Consider the following 19,248-nt stretch of genomic DNA (forward strand, 5'->3'; position numbering starts at 1 on the left):
AAATTTGCCTCAATGCACAGACTGTGAGAACAAATAGCCCTACCATTTGTTGTCAGACTAGACTTCCATTCACTTAGAATGGACCACCTGAAAAAAATGCCAAGTTTGAGAGTCTGCAGCTCATGTGTCATTGACTGGTATGTGTTGAGTTTTACAAATGTTGTTCCTATTGATGTACTACACATTCTCTGAAAGAAAGTTGCAAAAGTGGCAACAAATTACTGAGATAAAAAAGACTTTTCACAAGGAGCAGTTTTGCAAGTTTCAATTCCTGGCCAAGTTACTCCTCCCATCTCTCCTCCTTCAGTGGTCTACAGTCTCAGATTTCCAGCTTGGGTAGATTCAACTATTTTGTCAGCTTTGCATGACAATAGACATAAAAAAAAAATCACAGCATGGTATGCCACTAAAACTGTTCCCTTATATGTCTCTTCAATTCTGAATAGCATTTCCCCAGGAATAAAAAAAAAAAAAGCACACACATCAGTCCAGAGTTTGGGCCAATCTATCCATTTCTTATTGTGCACAGTAAAACATTCAGTTTATAATGCATTCTGGCTGCTGACATGGTTATCTTTACATAGATCTCTTATAGCATAAACTGAACTTATGGTATTCAATGCCAAGCTTTATAACAGTTCTCAGTTTCTTAACAATGACCTCCCAAGCCTCTGATGTGACCCAGTACTTTGTCAATACACTGTAAATACATAGATTAATACAAATATTTGTGCACATATGACACGTACAATAATACACACATACCATCATTAAAACAATATAAATGCAATATAAATCATATCAATATAGTTATGATTTCTAGTTTATGACCCTGTTTGTCTATGGAAACTTCTTTTTGAATTTATGTTCAAGCAGTTGTATATTTGTTGTATATTATCTTAATTGTTTCTCAATATTCTAACCACTGTGTATGCTGCATCAATTGTAAAACTCTGATTTTGCTCCTTTTATATTTTCTATGCTCTTTGTACAAAATAGCTATGTTTGTTTAATTTATTTATATTATTTTTTATAATTGTTTACTATGTATCTGGAGCTTTTCTCCCCCAGCCTCCGCTGAAAACGGTCATCTTGTGTCCAGTCGAACTAACCTGGTAAACAAATGGAAAATAAATAAAAAATAAAATATACTAAGAAAATCAATCAATATACCAAGAAAAATCCAAAACTTAAGAAAGAAAAACACAGAAGGAAGGAAAATGTTTCCTTGATGCTGTCATGAAAATCCCACTCACTTATTCAGATATTATGGGCAAACATATATATATATATATATATATATATATATATATATATATATATATATATATATATATGTGTGTGTGTGTGTATATATATATATATATATATATATATTATAACATATATAATATATTAGGCAAAACAACGTACCCAACACACTAGTCATAGGTGACTCTATAGTCAGGCACACTGATGTCCCACTTACCAGACTAAACAAAGAGAAGGTTACTGTCAGCTGCCTGTTGGGTGCCAGGATCTGCCACATAACCCATGCACTCAGGTCATTCCACAACCGAGTACAAATATGACTCTGTCATTGTCCATGTTGGTGTGAATGACCTGAGACATACCTCCCTGGACTACATTAAAAGAGACATGGAAGAGCTCTCCGATCTTGTAGACCAGGGAGGTATGACCCTAGCCCTGAGTAGCATTCTGCCATCACCCAGAATGATACCACAGTACAAGGACAAAATGATTGACTTCAACAATTGGCCAAGTTTCTGGTGTCATTCTGAGGGGATCCAGTATCTGTCTGCCTGGGACGACATGGTCCACAGACCATGATGCTTTGCCAGAGATGGCCTGCACCTGTTGCCCATGGGATTCCGGATACTGGCTAAGGCTCTTGCCACCCCTATAGTGCCTTTTTTTAGACAAGTTTCAAATGTAACAGGAACAGGCAAGCAAAAACTGAGGGTAATGCTACTCAATGCTAGACGTCTAAATCTCAAAATGCACTTACTCAAGGCACTCCTTAAAATGGAGACCATTGATACCTGTGCAGTAACTGAGACCTGATTCAAGGCTCCAAAGAGCACCCCTGCACTACCAGGCTATAACTCATACCACACTTTTTGGCCACGTAACGAGGACCGGAACACCAAAGGCGGAGGTGTGCCCATATTCATTAAGGATATCCACACCTCCAGGCTAGTTGCTCAGCATAATGCATCCAAGGTTATCCAAGTGCAACTAACTCTGGGCAAAACTGCAATTCAAACTGTAGCTTGCTACAGATCCCCCATCATGCCCCAGGATTCCCACTCCTCTTTTCTTGATATACTGGAAAATAGTAGGGTTCAAAAACCCTAATAATGGATGATTTCAACTACCCCACCATTAACTGGGAAAACTACTCATGTACCAACTCCTTCGCTCAACATTTTCTGGAATTCATAAATTCCAGTGCCCTGGATCAACTTATCCACACCCTCACAAAGGGCAACAATATCCTAGACCTAGTCATTACCAACATGAATGACCAGTGTTCCACACCCGAAGTCAACTCCTTGTTGGTCAGATCTGACGATAAGCTAATCACCCTAGATATCCACATCCCCCGCCCACCTCACATTAAGGAAACCACAGTAAAAAATTTCTCCATTGCCAACTACATGCTTCTTAAGACAGAGGTGGCGAACTTCACGACACCCATGCAGACGGCCACTACAGTTATGACTGCTGAATCCTACACAAATGCACTCTATAAGCACTTACATGAGTTCATTCTATCCATTTGTGCTATCCCAAACAAAACCAAGGAGCTATCCTCCAAAAAAAGGAAGCCAATCTGGTGGTCCCCTGCCATAAACAAACTGTACAACAGAAGGAAGAAACGGTTGCAAAAGAGAGTAAAATCCCATGAGTGGTGGAGCTCCCTGGTCAGCCTCAGTAAGATGCTGAGATCCCTTATAAGAGCATCCAAAGCTAGCTATGAAAATAAAATCATCACTGATTCTAAGGACAACCACAAAGCATTCTATTTACCTATGTCAAGTATCTCAATGGCAACACCCAGATCTGCTCTGAGTTACAACACAACTGCATGAAAATTACAGAACCAACTGATATTGCCAACATTCTGACAGATAGGTTCAGTGCTAACTTTACCACCCTCTCACACCATAAAGGGCCCATATCTATACAGGAAGAATGCAGAGTCACTGTAATCACAACTACACAGGTAAAAGCTGCACTCTCTAAAGCCAAAACCACAGCATCCATGGGATTGGACAACATCCCAGGCTGCATTTTACATGAACTTCAGAATGAACTGGCTCCCCACCTAAGCACCATGTTCAATCATAGCCACACATCAGGCTTTGTGCCCACAAAGCAAGACTTTGTGCCCACAAGGCAAGACTGCTCTGCAATTTGTAGCATGTTACAGGCCACCCTCTCAAACTCAGGAACCTCACATGGCCTTCCTGAAAACAATGGAGGGGATAAATGTATCTCCAAACACCATCATACTAGGTGACTTCAACTACCCTAATATAGACTGGGAACACTACTCAAGCCCAAGCACTCTAGCCCAAAGGTTCCTGGAGTTCATAAACTCAAATGCCATGGAACAACTAGTCACCATCCCCACAAGAGGAGAAAACATACTTGATCTCATCATCACGAACATGGGATCACAATGTTCAACACCGGAAGTATACCCCTCACTGGTGAGATCAGATCATAAACTAATCTCGCTGGAGGTCCTCATCCCGCCCCCACCTGAAATAAAAAGACCACAGTGAAAACTTCTCAAAAGCCGACTTCACACTTCTAAAAACTAGTGTGGTCTCCTTTAAGGCCCCTGAGCCAGTGGTAAACATTACTCAAACCGCTGAATCACTTACAAATGCCTTCTACCAGCACCTACAGGACTGCATGGATCAGGCAATCCCAAACAAAACTAAGACTCTTTGTACCAAAGGCAAGCATCCAGTCTGGTGGACCCCAGCCATAAACAAGCTCTACAACAAAAGGAGGAAGCTACTACAAGATAGAGCAAAATCCTTGAAAGGTAAGACACCTTTGATCATTATAAGTAAAAAACTAAGAGCTCTCATAAAATCATCCAAGGCAAATTTTGAGAGAAAAATCGCCAAGGACTCAAAAGACAATCATAAGGCCTTCTTTAGCTATGTTAGAAACCTAGGAGGAAACTCCCAGATATGCTCAGAATTAGTTCAAAATGATGTGAAGATTACTGAACCTACACACATTGCCAACATACTGGCTGACAGGTTCAGTGCAAACTTCTCTCCCCCCACGCCCCCAAAAGGAGAGATATCTATACCAGAGGATTGTAGCCCCCCAAACATCTCCAACGCCCAGGTGAGAACTGCTCTCTCCAAAGCAAAAAACACAGCATCCATGGGACCGGATGGTGTCCCCGGCTGTGTGCTCCATGAACTCAAAGAGGAATTAAACCCGCAGTTAGGACAGCTGTTTAATCTTAGCCTCACCTCAGGATACGTACCCAAGGAGTGGCGCACGGCGACTGTGGTCCCACTTCACAAGGGCGGTGCCTCCACCGACCCTGGAAATCACTGTCCCATTAGCTTGACAAGCCTTATCTGCAAAGCCATGGAGAGGATCATAATGGAACTCATAAATAAAGACATAGGGAACTTGCAGACTTTGGATCCAACCCAGTTTGGCTTTGTCAAAGGCAGATCATGCCTTTTAAACTTGGTTGACTTTTTCGAGACAGTCACCAAGGCCATTGATGAGGGAAAGGCAGTCCATACAGCCTACCTTGACCTGGCAAAGGCCTTCGACACAATACCCCACTCAGGTATCATCAAAAAACTCATCAGCTTGAATGTAAACCCATACATCACAAGATGGGTTGCAAACTGGCTAAGTGACAGAACCCACAGGGTCAGAGTTGCTGGAGCCATGTCAGACTCAAAGCCTGTCACAAGTGGTGTCCCACAGGGCTCAGTCCTGGGTCCACTCTTGTTCGGCATCTACTTTTCTGAAGTACAAGCAAACACAAGAGGGTTATGGCTGACAAAGTTTGCAGATGACTGCAAACTGGGTGCCATAGTCGAAAACACATCTGACACAGATATCCTTCAGAAGGGCCTCACAGAAACGGATAACTGGTGCCAGAGCCATGGCCTAAAGTTAAATGCCAAGAAATGCATAGTCATACCCTTCGGGAAAAACAAGGTTACCCCTAGCTACCATATAGGTGGCAATCCACTGAGCACAGAAGAAGTCATCAGGGATCTGGGGACCCAGGTTGACAGTAGCCTTTCGTTTGACACTCATGTTGCTAAAGTAGTTAGGAAAACCTTCTACATTGTCCACCTGATCATGAAGGGATTCACATCTAGATCAAGGGAGGTCATCGTCCCCCTGTACTCATCACTCATTAGACCTATGATTGAGTAAAATGCCCCATTCGGAATGGATCTGACCCGACACCTGCAGCAGCTGGAAAGGCCCCAAAAGTTCCTCACCAAAAGGATAAAGGGTCTCAAAAATATGTCTTATGCTGCCCGACTGAAAGAACTCCAGCTCTATTCAGTCTCATACCGCTTGCTCAGAGGTGACCTGTGCCTGACATATAAGGCCATGTCAAACCCTGATTTGATGAATATGCTTCACCTCAAAAAATCTAGATCCCTCAGAACCACAAGGGCGGGAGACTTAAACCTTGACACGGTTATTAATAGAACGTGCTGGAGGGACAGATTCATCACCCAGAGACTCCCTATGCTGTGGAGCAAAATCCCGGTACATGTGAGGCAGAGCACCTCGCTGGCCTTGTTCAAGAGGAATCTTGACCAATGGATGGGGGATCGCAGATATACCCCAGGGATTACTTCAGTGTCACTGCTTGACAGAGGCACAGCAAAATAATAGGCATAGTTTTATTCAAACTAAAGGGGTGGCGAAAGCCAAATAACTATGGGCTAGGCTTATAAATGCCCTTGGGCAGATAGCCTAGTATGAACCTATGAACCTATGAACCTATGAATGGCACACAACAACAGTTATCCCACTCCACAAAGGGAGAGCCACCACTGATCCCGGGAACTATCGTCCTATTAGCCTGATGAGCTTGGTCTGCAAGGCCATGGAATGTATAGGTTCATAGGTAGGTACTAGGCTATCAGCCTTGGGGCCTATACAAGCCCAGCCAAAAAGGTACCCTGGCTTTTACCACCCAAGAAAATTATTTTCCTGGGCCACTGTCGAGCAGAGCCACAGAGGTGATCCCCGGGGTGAATTTTCTATTCCCCATCCAATCAACAAGATTTTTCTTGAAGAGTGCTAATGAAGAGCTTTGTTTGATATAGATAGGTAGTTTATTCCAGAGTATGGGAAGTCTCTGGGGCAGGAATCTATCCCTCTGGCATGTTCTGTTTATTGTAGAAAAAATATGTGTGCAACCACAACTGTTCTTAGTAACAGCAAAAATATGCACAGGCACTAGCTGGATAAATTATAAATCCACTTTAATCGATAAAATCCAATGGTTTAGCGCTTTCATCTACACACTGATAGACTTCTTCAGAACAAATTCACATATGCTTGCAATAGTTTAAATAAATCCAAGCATCCAATCCGTTTCCATGGGTGAAAAAGGCAGTAGACAAACAGTACGAGAGAAAATGTAAAAAGATGAACAGGGACAGACAGCAATATGACAATAATGAGGCATATAAATGGGTTAACAATAAAGACAACGCTCAGCGTGGAAAAGGGAATAATTATACCCATAGGGATTCTAATTATAGAAAGAAAGACAAACTCCAGATGAATATATGGAATAGTAAAGAAGATGATGCTGATTTTTTAGAAGAAAAGACAATATGGAAAAATGGAGACATGAGGCAGAGCAAGACATATTACAATTGGAGAGGGAACCAGTGGAAAAACCAACAGAGAAACAAAAGGGGAACAGAATGGAGAAAAGATTGAATATTATAAAACACAATGATGTACACTACAGTTTAGGTGAATACAACATTTTTAATTATACACACCTAGACATTAAAGAGAAACATTTTCAGTTATTCATCAAAGGGATGAAATTTGTACCTAATAAGCCCATCAACATAGTAGAATATATTGTAGTAAATCTAAAATATACAGAAAGAACACTTTCAGTAATTCATATTTGCAATACACCAGCTGCCATCCCTATTCACAAAAAAGAAGTATTATAAAAGGGCAATATATAAGAGCAGCTAGGATGACATCTGATTATGCGGATCTGATAACTGAATTAGATTTCATTGGCAACATGTTTAGAACCAGGGGATACCCCGTGAGTATGATCAATGAATTAAAGGATTACGTAGTTAACAATAGAGGAACTAGATACAAACCGATCATACGGTCTGCCATCCAAGATGACTCTAAGACAGTAGAGAACAATAGTAGGACAATGGGTACTAATTACACTGGGGCATGTGTTTTACAGTACGCACCTTACATACAAGATATAAAGAAAATAGTGGAAAGAAATTGGAATATTTTGAGAATTGATAGTATATATAACATTGTTGGAACACGACCTTCATTTGTATTTAGGAATGGATTTAATTTGAAAAATGAATTTGAAAATAAGACTAAGAATGTGAATAGTAAGGATGCACAGATGGGTACAAACAAATGTGGGACATGTAATCAGTGCAACTACATTATAAATGTTAAAAAGACAGTGTTGGAAGACATTAACAGAACTGAAATAGTCTTTCAAAAAGGCAATTGCAGAACTTCCCATATAGTATACTTGGCTAAGTGCACGAAATGTTCCTGCTTTTATGTAGGGAAAACGGATAGGTGCCTTAGGAATAGGATTTACGATCACTATTATTGCATAAAAAGAGGAGATGAAAAGAATGCCTTATGGAAACATTTAAAAGGAAATGATAGTTGCGACAAATTTCTTTTTGGTATACTGGAGACTATACATTCTAATCCGAGAGGAGGCAGTATAAAGAAAAAATTAGGAGAAAGAGAAGTTAAGTGGCAGATAAAATTGAATGCCTCCATTTATCCCGGTTTAAATGAAAATATTTCTATCAAACCTATCTTGGATAATCATATACATTAAAATCAGACCAAAAGATATATTTTTTAATACACTATGAATTTTTACATTATTATGATATATGTATATGTATTATACATTATTTTACGAACCATTAGTTTACTGAATTTTTAATGCATTATTTTAAATATTATGATTGAGTATGGTTTGTACACGAATTATATTTTAGTAAGCACACATATTTTACATAGCATTTTTTATATATTTTATTTATTTTGAATGACATGAAATTGCATTGACTCGTCAGTATAAAGCACGGTGCACTTTAAATGAGTACTTCTTTAATTGAATGTTAATTCATGATGGAAACGGATTGGATGCTTGGATTTATTTAAACTATTGCAAGCATATGTGAATTTGTTCTGAAGAAGTCTATCAGTGTGTAGATGAAAGCGCTAAACCATTGGATTTTATCGATTAAAGTGGATTTATAATTTATCCAGCTAGTGCCTGTGCATATTTTTGCTGTTACTAAGAACAGTTGTGGTTGCACACATATTTTTTCTACAGTAGTCGGCTGTTCTGGGTATTGATTTATGTTCTGTTTATTGTGGTGAGAAGGTTTAGGTCCCTAGAGTGTGTAGCTCGGAGTGACTGGGATTTCTTTAAGTGGAGCATGTCCAAAAGCTCTGGATTTGACATAGCTTTGTATGTTAGGCAGAGATCACCTCTGAGTAGGCGATATGCAACAGAGTAAAGCTGGAGTTTTTTGAGACGGTCTGCATAGGGCATCTGTTTGAGGCTGGTAATCCTCTTTGTGAGGTATTTCTGTGGCCTTTCCAGTTGTTGTAGATGTCTAATGAGTGATGAGTAGAGGGGAACAATGACCTCTTTTTTTATGGATGAGAAACCTTTTGTGATGAGGTGTGCCACGTAGAAGGATTTCCTGACTACTGTGGTGATGTCATTATCAAAGGAGAGAATACTGTCCTACCTGTGTCCCAAGGTCTCTTATCACACCTTTGGTGTTAAGTATACTACCGCCTATGTTGTAGTTCATGGGTACAGAGTTTTTACCAAAGGGGATGACAGTGCACTTTTTGGCATTGAGCTTGAGGCCATGGCTTATCAGGCATCTGTCTCAGTGAGGCCCTTTTGTAGGATGTCCACATCATTAGGAGTTTCGATTATGGCTCCTAGTTTGCAGTCATCTGCGAACTTTGTTAGCCAAAGACCTTCTGTGTTACCCTGTACTTCAGAGAAGTAGATACCAAACAGGAGAGGACCCAGGACTGAACCCTGTGGTACTCCACTTGTCACTGGTCTGAAGTCAGATTTGGAGCCTACTACTTTCACAGTGTGGGTTCTGTCAGTGAGCCATTTGCCAATCCATCTTGTGACATAGGGATTTATACCTAGTTTAGTGAGTTTATCTATAATTCCAGAGTGGGGGATGGTGTTGAAAGCCTTGGCAAGATCTAGATAGGCTGTGTGAACCACCTTACCCTTGTCTATGGCTTTGGTGACTGCTTCAAAGAAGTCTATCAGGTTTAGGAGACATGATCTGCCTTTTACAAACCCGAACTGGGTGGAGACTACTAATGTCTTTGTTTATAAGTTCCATGATGATACGTTCCATGGCCTTGCAGACCAGGCTCATCAGGCTAATGAAGCAGTAGTTTTCGGGGTCCATGGTGGCTCCCTCCTTGTGGAGTGGGATAACCATCACTGTGCACCATTCATCAGGCACAAAGCCTGAGGTGAGGCTATGATTGAAAAAAAATAAACAGCCTCTGCAAGGCTCGAACCCAGGACCCTGCACACCATAGCCACAGTGATTTACCACTAAGCCCTGTCAGATATCATCATGGAACTCATAAACAAAGACATTGGTAACCTCCAAACTCTGGACCCCACTCGGTTTGGGTTTGTGAAAGGCAGATCATGCATCCTGAACTTAAATGGCTTCTCTGAGGCAGTCGATGAGATTAAGGTGGTTCACACAACCTATCTTGACCTCGCCAAGGCTTTTAACACCATCCCCCATTCTGGAATTATAGCTAAACTCACTAAACTAGGTATAAAACCCTAGGTCACAAGATGGGTTGCCAACTGACTCACTGACAGAACCCACACTGTAAAAGTTGCAGACTCCAAATCTGACATCAAACCAATGACAAGTGCAGTACCACAGGGTTCAGTCCTGGGACCTCTCCTGTTTGGTATCTACTTCTCTGAAGTACAGGCTAACACAGAAGGCCTCTGGCTAATGAAGTTCGCAGATGACTGCAAACTAGGGGCTATAGTCGAGTCCCCAAATGATGTGGACATCCTACAGAAGGGCCTTACTGAGACAGATGCCTGGTGTTAGAGCCATGGCCTCAAGCTCAATGCCAAAAAGTGCATTGTCATCCCCTTTGGTAAAAGCTCTGTACCCATGAGCTACCACATAGGTGGTAGTCTACTTAACACAGAATGTGTAATGAGACCTTGGGACCCAGGTGGACAGTAGTCTCTCCTTTGATAATCACATCACCACAGTAGTCAGGAAGTCCATCTACATGGCACACCTCATCACAAAAGGGTTCTCATCCAGGAAAAAAAGAGGTCATTGTTCCCCTTTATTTGACACTCATTAGACCCATTATAGAGTACAACACCCCTTTTGGAATGTACCTCAAGACATTTGCAGCAGCTGGAAAGGCCACAGAAGTACCTCACAAAGAGGATTACTGGCCTCAAACAGATGCCCTACACTGACCATCTAAAAAAACTCCAGCTTTACTCTGCAGCATATTGCCTACTCCGAGGTGATTTCTGCCTAACATATAAAGCTATGTCAAATCCAGGGCTGTTGGACATGCTACACCTAAAGAAATCCCAGTCCCTCTGAGCTACACGCTCTAGGGACCTAAACCTTGTCACCACAATAAACAGGACATGCTGGAGAGATAGATTCCTGTCCCAGAGACTTCCCATACTCTGGAACAAGCTACCCATCTATGTTAAGCAAAGTTCCTCATTAGCACTTTTCAAGAAAAATCTTTGAGTGGATGGGAGATAGGAAAATATACCCCGGGAATCATTTCTGTGGCTCTGCTCGACATTGGCACAGGAAAATAACTTTCTTGGGTGGCATAAGCTAGTAAAACTTGTTGGCTAGGCTTACTTAGGCCCTTAGGCCGATAGCCTAGTACCTACCAATGAACCTATTATTAAACTAAATACAATATGTAGCATTGAAATGTGCTGACATAAGGGTGACAGTTCATTATTTACCCATAAAGCAAATGTCGGAGTGGAAAAGTTCAAATAGTGGATAAAGAGGAGGAGGGGAAGAGAAGAAAGAGTGAGAAAAAGTATTTGTTAGAAGTAATAATTAGGGTAGATATGGGAGGCAGGAGAAAAAATGAGTAAAAGCAACATTACAAGTAAGAGAAACGAAACCAAGGAAAAGAAGAAATAACATGGATAACAAGATTTACTCTGTGTGTGTGTGTGTGTGTGTGTGTGTGGTGTAAAAGAACTATAAAGGAAATCTGCACTGATACCTGCTTGCTGCCCTGCTGAGGGGGACACTTGTGCAAGTGCAGTGGACTGGCTCCAGTAGGAAGGGATAGCAGCATAACTCTTAACATTATAGAACAAGAAATCTGGACAAGGCCATAAATAATAGGGGACAAAGGCCCAAAAATGGGACAATTTATAAATATTGCACTTACAAACTCAGAAAGTTGATAAACAGGTTTTGCATTAGAGTGAATATTCTTAAGGATATGAAGTATGAAAATCAAATGCCTGTCAACTTTCTGACTTCAGTGTTCAATGATTTGCCAGTGATTTGACTAAAATCTGCAATTTTATGAAAAACAGGCAAAAAATCTGGACTTTCTGCAAAAATCTGTACTGTTGAGAGATATAGATGGGAGTCTTGAACCAACACCCATCAATCATTTTCATTTGTTTGCCAAAGCCGTTACAGCAGTGTTTTGCAGAGAGGTGGGAAAAGCCTTAAATTTGACTGGCATGTTGTGTGGGTGTGGGTAGCTGTGTTTGTGGAAGGTGGAGCTGTGTCTTTTTAAGTGTGGTGCGAATGTTATGGATTATGAAATGGAGAGATTAAGAGTAAAATTGTGCTCAGTGACGTCCCTAGCAATTTCATCACTGCTTGATTCAGACATATACATTCCCCTGTGTTTGTCAAGTACTATGTTTGAGTGCATTGTTTTGGAGTGTAGTTTCACTGCTACAGCTGCTGCTACTCTTTCAATACAAGTATCTGTTTTGGAAGTTTTCTCCAGGAGTCTGTTACTGAGAGGATGAGAGACATGCTACAGGTATACAACTAAGACAAACTAGATAAAGCAATAGTAAGAAAAAGTGCTAGGTCACATCAGAGGCTTGGGAGGTCATTGTTAAGAAACTGAGAACTGTTGTAAAATTTATCATTAAATACCATAAGTTCAGGTTATACTATAAGAGAATAACTATGTAAAGATAACCATGTCAGCAGCCAAAATGCATTATAAGTTGAATATTTTACTGTGCACATTTTAAATGGATAGACTGGCCTAAACTCTGGACTGATGTGTTTGCTTTTTTTTTTTTTATTCCTGGGAAATGCTATTCAGAAGTGAAGAGGCATACAGACATACAAGGGAACAGATTTAGTGGCACACCAGGCTGTGATTTTTTTTTATGTCTATTGTTATGCAAAGCTGACTAAATAGTTGAATCTAGTAAACCTGGAAATGTGAGACTGTAGTCCACTGAAGCAGGGAAGATGGGAGGAGTAACCTGGCCAGGAATTGAAACCTGCAAAACTGCTCCTTGTGAAAAGTCTTTTTTATCTCAGTAATTTGTTGACACTCTTGCAAGTTTCTTTCAGAGAATGTGTAGGAACAACATTTGTAAAACTCAACGCATACCAGTCAATGACACATGAGCTGCAGACTCTCAAACTTGGCAGTTTTTTCAGGTGTTCCATTCTAAGTGAGTGGAAGTCAAGTCTGACAATAAATGGTAGGTTCATAGGTTCATAGGTAGATACTAGGCTATCTGCCCTAGGGCATTTATAAGCCTAGCCAGAGTGTTATTTGGCTTCCGCCTCCCTATTAGATTAGCCTACTGTGCCTCTGTAAAGTAGGTCACAGAAGGTACCCTTTTAAGATTACTTTACTGTGCCTCTGTCTAGCAGGGACACAGAAGAAATCCCAGGGGTGAATTTGCGATTTCCCATCCACGTGTCCAAATTTCGCTTGAAGAGGGTCAGCGAGGGGCTATGTCTAACATTAATTGGGATTCTATTCCAGAGTGAGGGGAGCCTCTGGGAAATGAATCTGTCCCTCCAGCATGTCCTATTTATTTTTGTGCTGAGGTTTAGTCTACCCATTTAAAAAACAACAGCTGTGATGGCTTGTTGCTTTGTTTCCCATCTGCCTTGATAATTGCATTTGTCTCCACTAGATGGGATTGCCTATGGTCCAGTTTAAGTACAGGTAGTGTTATTTGTTTTTCTATAATTGTTGCTTTCCCTTTCAAATTAACTTTTGGACCTCTCAATTTCTCATGTAACCCACTTTTTTCACTTATGGTGCTGAAGCTTGGTAGTGGAGATGGGGGCTGGTGGTGGTTCAGGTTATTCCAGATAAATGACGCCCCCTTCCCTTGGGTGTCAGCATCAATATTGAAAGCACTGGTATACATCTACATTCATGTCCTTCTGTAGCCTTATGTCACTCCTTATGCATTGTCAGTATGCTATGGCTTTTCTAGTTTCATGTGCTGAGTGTGTTCACAGATTCATAGGTTCATAAGTCTAGGACCTGGCTGACATATTCTAACTCCTTTCCCCTACCTACTATCCAACCTCCTCTTTAAAACTCCCACAGATGCACTATATATTATCACACGTTACTTGTAACTGCCTAGCACCTGGGTGACATATTCTAACTCCTTTCCCCTACCCACTATCCAACCTCCTCTTTAAAACTCCCACAGATGCACTATATATTATCACACGTTACTTGTAACCAGGAGCGGCCTTAGGTCAACTGGTGCCCTAGGCAAAGGGGCTCCACGGCACCCCCCACCACACCACCCGGTGCCCCCATCCTAATCTACATACACCAAATAAACACTGAGAAAGCGCCCCTGCTAGAGTGGCGCCCTAGGCGGCCACCTAGTTGGCCTATGCCTAAGGCCGGCTATGCTTGTAACTGCCTAGCACCTGGCTGACACATTCTAACTCCTTTCCCCTACCCACTATCCAACCTCCTCTTTAATACTCCCACAGATGCACAATATATTATCACACATTACTTACCAACTCACTGCCACCTACTCCCCACTGTCCCATCTATACCCACTAACTCTACCCTAGACTAAGCTGAAAAGCTTTCCCTTAAAATGTCACTGCACCTCATATGAACTTGTCTATATTCTCCTCCTTTTTTAGTTTCCTTTCTTGTCTTATCTTCAGTGCATCTTCAAGATTATCTCTACTAAACATACTGTATAAACAACCATCATATGTTACTACCTGCTATACGTTTAATTGTATGTCTAAATCTCTATGCTTATGTAAATATCTTATGCAATCATATGTTACCTACTATATTTTTTATAAGTGAATGTGTAAACCACAATGCTCATGTAAATGTCTTATGTATAGTATGTTAGCAATTGTTCTGGAGCTTTTCTCCCTGGGCCTCCACTGAAAACGGACAGCTCTGTCCAGTCGGACCTCCCCAGTAAACAAATGTAAAATAAATGAATAAATAAATAAGTTATGTTTGAATACAGTTAGGGATGAGCTTTGCTTCACATGAATGGGAAGTCTGTTCCAGAGTAGGGGTAATGTTTGAGACACATACCTATCCCTCCAACATGTCCTATTTATGTCCGAGATGAGGTTTATGTCCTTCAAATGGGTATTTCTGATGCTATTAATTTTGTGGATGTGCAACCACTCCATCACTGTAGGATCAGAGATGCCTTATCGTCTAGGTATAGATCTCCACTCAGCAGTGTGTTGGAGACCATGTACACAGACAGAGCTTTGAGATAGCCCACATAGGACTCTTTGTTTACTTTCTGCATTCTTTTTGTGAGGAATATCTGTGGTCGTTCAAGCGGCTGATTCTATTTATTTATTTGCAGTTGGTTTACCAGGATAGTCCATTGGGCCAAAGTGAACCCGTTTTCAATGGAGTCCTGGGGAGAAAAGCTCCATAAACAAATCAAGGTTACAATATGATGTAGATTATAAGATTACATGTGTTATAAAATAGAGCAGACCAAAGACTATTAACATTACTATATGTCATAGATTGAAAATATACAACAGGAATTAGACCTAGGGAGAAAAGCTCCATAAACAAATCAAGGTTACAATATGATGTAGATTATAAGCTTACATGTGTTATAAAATAGAGCGGACCAAAAACTATTAACATTACTATATGTCATAGATTGAAAGTATACTACAAAAATTTAGACAAGGACTAATAGTACAAACAGTGTAGGTTAGTGATAAATGAACAGGTAATACGGAATATTAAGGGAATAATTAGTAGACATATACAGGATCGATAATACATGTTGGTAAACCTGCAGAGAGAGGTGTGGGTAAGAATTACATACATTTAGAAATTAATTTACAAGAATATATGAAAAGGAAGAATGCTACTGAAGGGAAGAGAAGACGAAAGTTTGCAGAGTAAGTTATGTAGGGTGGCAGCAGGAGCATTCCCATTGGGTTACTAGATGTGAGTGGAGAGTTTTTTTGAAGATAGAGTAGCTAGGAGTAGTACAAATGGATGGTGGTAGGGAGTTCCAGAGTCGTGCTAGACTAAAGGATAGGAGGCGTTTGCTTGGGGGACGAGCTGGTTTGTATACTTCTAGAAGATTTTGGTTGTTAGACCTTAGCACTCTGTCAGGTAGGTGCATTTTAAATGCAGAGGAAAGGGAGGGACAGAGTGAGGGGTTGAGAATGAGCTTGTGTGCTAGAGTGAGCTGGGTATAGATAAGCTGATTGCGTAGCTCTAGCCATTTTAGTTTGTGGAGAGAGGAACAGTGGTGAGTGGAAAACTTATGGCTAGTGGCGAACTTGGCGATTTTGTTGTAGCAACAAGATAGTTGAGTTTTCAGAGAGGATTGTAGATTAGTTAGGAGTGGAGCACCATAGAGGAGGGAGGGGATGAGAAAAGATGTAGAGAGGGTGAGTTTAGTGGTGGGTGTAAGATAATGATTTTGTCGATAAAGCATGCCTAGTTTTTGATGGGTTTTTTTGATATTTAGTTGTATGTGGGAGTTAAATTTAAGCTGATTGTCAATTTGGATGCCAAGTAGCTTGGTCTCTGATACCAGTTCCAGGGTTGTGTTGTTATGACTAGTAATACAAAATGTGTTTTTGTTGAAAGGGGTGACTTTAGAGGGAGTAAATACCATTAATTTGGTTTTAGAAGCATTGAGTGCTAAGTGATTTTTTTCCATCCGTTGTTCAGTGGAAGAAAAAGCATCTTGAGTTAGCTTTAGAAGTGTGGGGATAGAAGTGGCTGAGCAAATAATGGTAGAGTCGTCTGCATATTGGATGTTATTAGAGAAAGGGATAGAGTTGCGGAAGTCATTAATAAATATATTAAAGAGGAGGGGACCCAATATGGAATCTTGAGGAACTCCAATTGGGGTATTAAGGAATGAGGAGGTTGCCTTTTTCCATTTTACTGCTTGATATCTGTTGGATAAGTAGCTAGAGAACCAGTTCAGAGAGGAAGGAGATAGGTTAAGCTTAGAGAGTTTAGATAGAAAAAGGTTGTGGGAGATAGTGTCAAAGGCCTTAGAGCGATCCAGAAAAAGGGAAGAAACAGTATGACCTGAGTCTCGGGCTTTGTTTACAGTTTCCAGGAAGGAGAGGAGGGCTGTCATAGTACTGTGGCCTGGTCTGAAACCATGTTGTGTGGGAGTTAACAGGTGGTTATTAATGAGATATGGTAGGAGTTGTAATTGGATACACTTTTCAAGGAGTTTAGAGATGGCAGACAGGATAGCGATGGGCCAGAAATTAGTCACATTGTTATTGTTGCCTCCTTTATGCAGGGGTATAATGAAGGCCTTTTTCCAAATTAGGGGTACTGTGCTTTCTTGGATGGAGCGGTTTATTAAAATACTAATAGGGTAGGCAATTGCTTTGGCAGCTATGCTCAGGAATTGTGGAGGAATATTATCAGGAGCATTTGAACCAGGCTTCAGTTTTAGAAGGAGTTTTTTTATGGTAGATGTGGGTATGGGTTTTGAAGAGAAAGGTGGGGAGTGGGAGGAGGGGGTATCTAGGGGTAGGGGTGATGAGGAGGGAGGGAGAGTGGAGTAAGAGGAGGAGGGTGTAGAGTTAGAGGATGGGAGAAGGGGTGCACTAGTGGTTGATGGTGGAGGGTAAGTAGACGAGGGTGGGGGTAAATGGGAAAGAGTAGTAGTGTTAGAGAAGGAAGAGGTTAATTTGGATATAGAGTCAATAAAAAAACAGTTAAATTGAGTAGCCAAGTCTGTATCGGAAGCATTCAGGTCTGGGGTGGGGGTGTCTGGTTTACTGGGATGTAGGAGAGTGGAGATGCCTTTCCAGAATTTCTGAGGGTTTGTTTTATTGTTGTTTTGGAGTGAGGAGAAGTAATTTTGTCGATCAGTGATGATAAGCTTTTTTACTTTATTTCTAAGTGTTTTATATTCATTATGGATGGGGGGGGGGGTCCTATTTTTTTTGGTATTGAGTCCAGAGTTTGTCTCTGTGTCGCATTGTAGCAAGTGTATTTTTGGTAAGCCAAGGGGCAGTTTTGGTCTTTATTCTTTTTGTTCTTAGGGGAGCGTGGTGGTCTAGCAGGTGTAAGAAGGTTGTGCTGAAATGAACAACTGCATTATCTAGAGGAAGTGTTTTTAGGCTGTTCCAATTTATTGCTTTTAGAGAGTTAGAAAAAGCTGTTGGGTCAAAGTTTTTTTGGTTACTTGTGGTAATAAAGTTATGAGTACGATGAAGGGGTAAGGGTAGTCGGTGTGTAAAGGTGGGTAAGTGGTCACTAAGAGGATCGGGGAGAGTACTGCTGTCAGAGTAGTAATGAGGGTGAGAGACTAAGATCCAGTCTAGGGTAGTGCCACTGGAGAGTTTTTTTGAGGGGCGGGTTACAGAGTTGATAAGCTGAGAGAAGTTGTAGAGGTTAATATTAACTGGGTTAGAGGGAGACTGAATGGAGGCCCAATTGATATTCATGTCTCCTAGGATTATTGTTTCATTACTGATGTTGGTGGAGAGCCAGGAGAGAATGTCTTCAAGTGTAGAAATATTGTCACCTGGGGGAATGTAGAGGGAGGCTATACATATATGCTTGTGTTTGTTGATTTGGAGTAATGTTAGTAGTAATTCAGCATTTTTAAAGTGGGGAGTGGGTTTATTATAGGGAGTAACTGATAGCGAGGATAAGTATAGGAGAGCTACACCACCCCCTTTTTTATGAGATCTGTCTTTTCATAGGTTCATAGGTTCATAGGTTGGTACTAGGCTATCAGCCCTAGGGCCTATACCAGCCTAGCCATAACAATTCCCTGGCTATTTCTTCCCACATTATTTATTTCCTGGACCCCTGTCTAGCAGGGCGACTGACGTGATCCCTGGGGTGAATTTCCTTTCTCCCATCCAATTGTCAAGGTTCCTCTTGAAGAGGTCCAAAGAGGCACTCTGCTTGACATGTATGGGCAATCTATTCCAGAGTCTGGGGAGTCTCTGGGTCAGGAACCTATCCCTCCAGCATGTTTTGTTTATTGTGATGACAAGGTTTAGATCCCTGGAGCGTGTAGTTCTGAGGGATTGGGATTTCTTTAAATCTAGAATAGTTGGGTGGGATAATTTCAGAGTCTTTTATGTGAGGTTTTAACCATGTTTCTGAGATGGATAGGATGTCAGGTTTATTGTGTGTGAGCCAGGCATGCAGGTTTGGGATTTTGTTGACTATGCTTTGGGAGTTTAAAGAGGTAAGTAGTATGGACTTATTCATAGTTGTTGAGGTGGGTGGACCTGGGTTAGGATGGATATCTCCAGATAATAGGGTGGTAATTAGATGTAGGATAGAGTTAGAGAGGTTATTGGAAAGTTTAGAGTATACATTGGGCTCCCTTATGATTTTGGAAGATTTGCTAGTTACTAT

This window comes from Protopterus annectens, chromosome 1.part1, assembly GCF_019279795.1.
Source record: "Protopterus annectens isolate FY-2018-M chromosome 1.part1, PAN1.0, whole genome shotgun sequence".
Taxonomy (NCBI): domain Eukaryota; kingdom Metazoa; phylum Chordata; order Ceratodontiformes; family Protopteridae; genus Protopterus; species Protopterus annectens.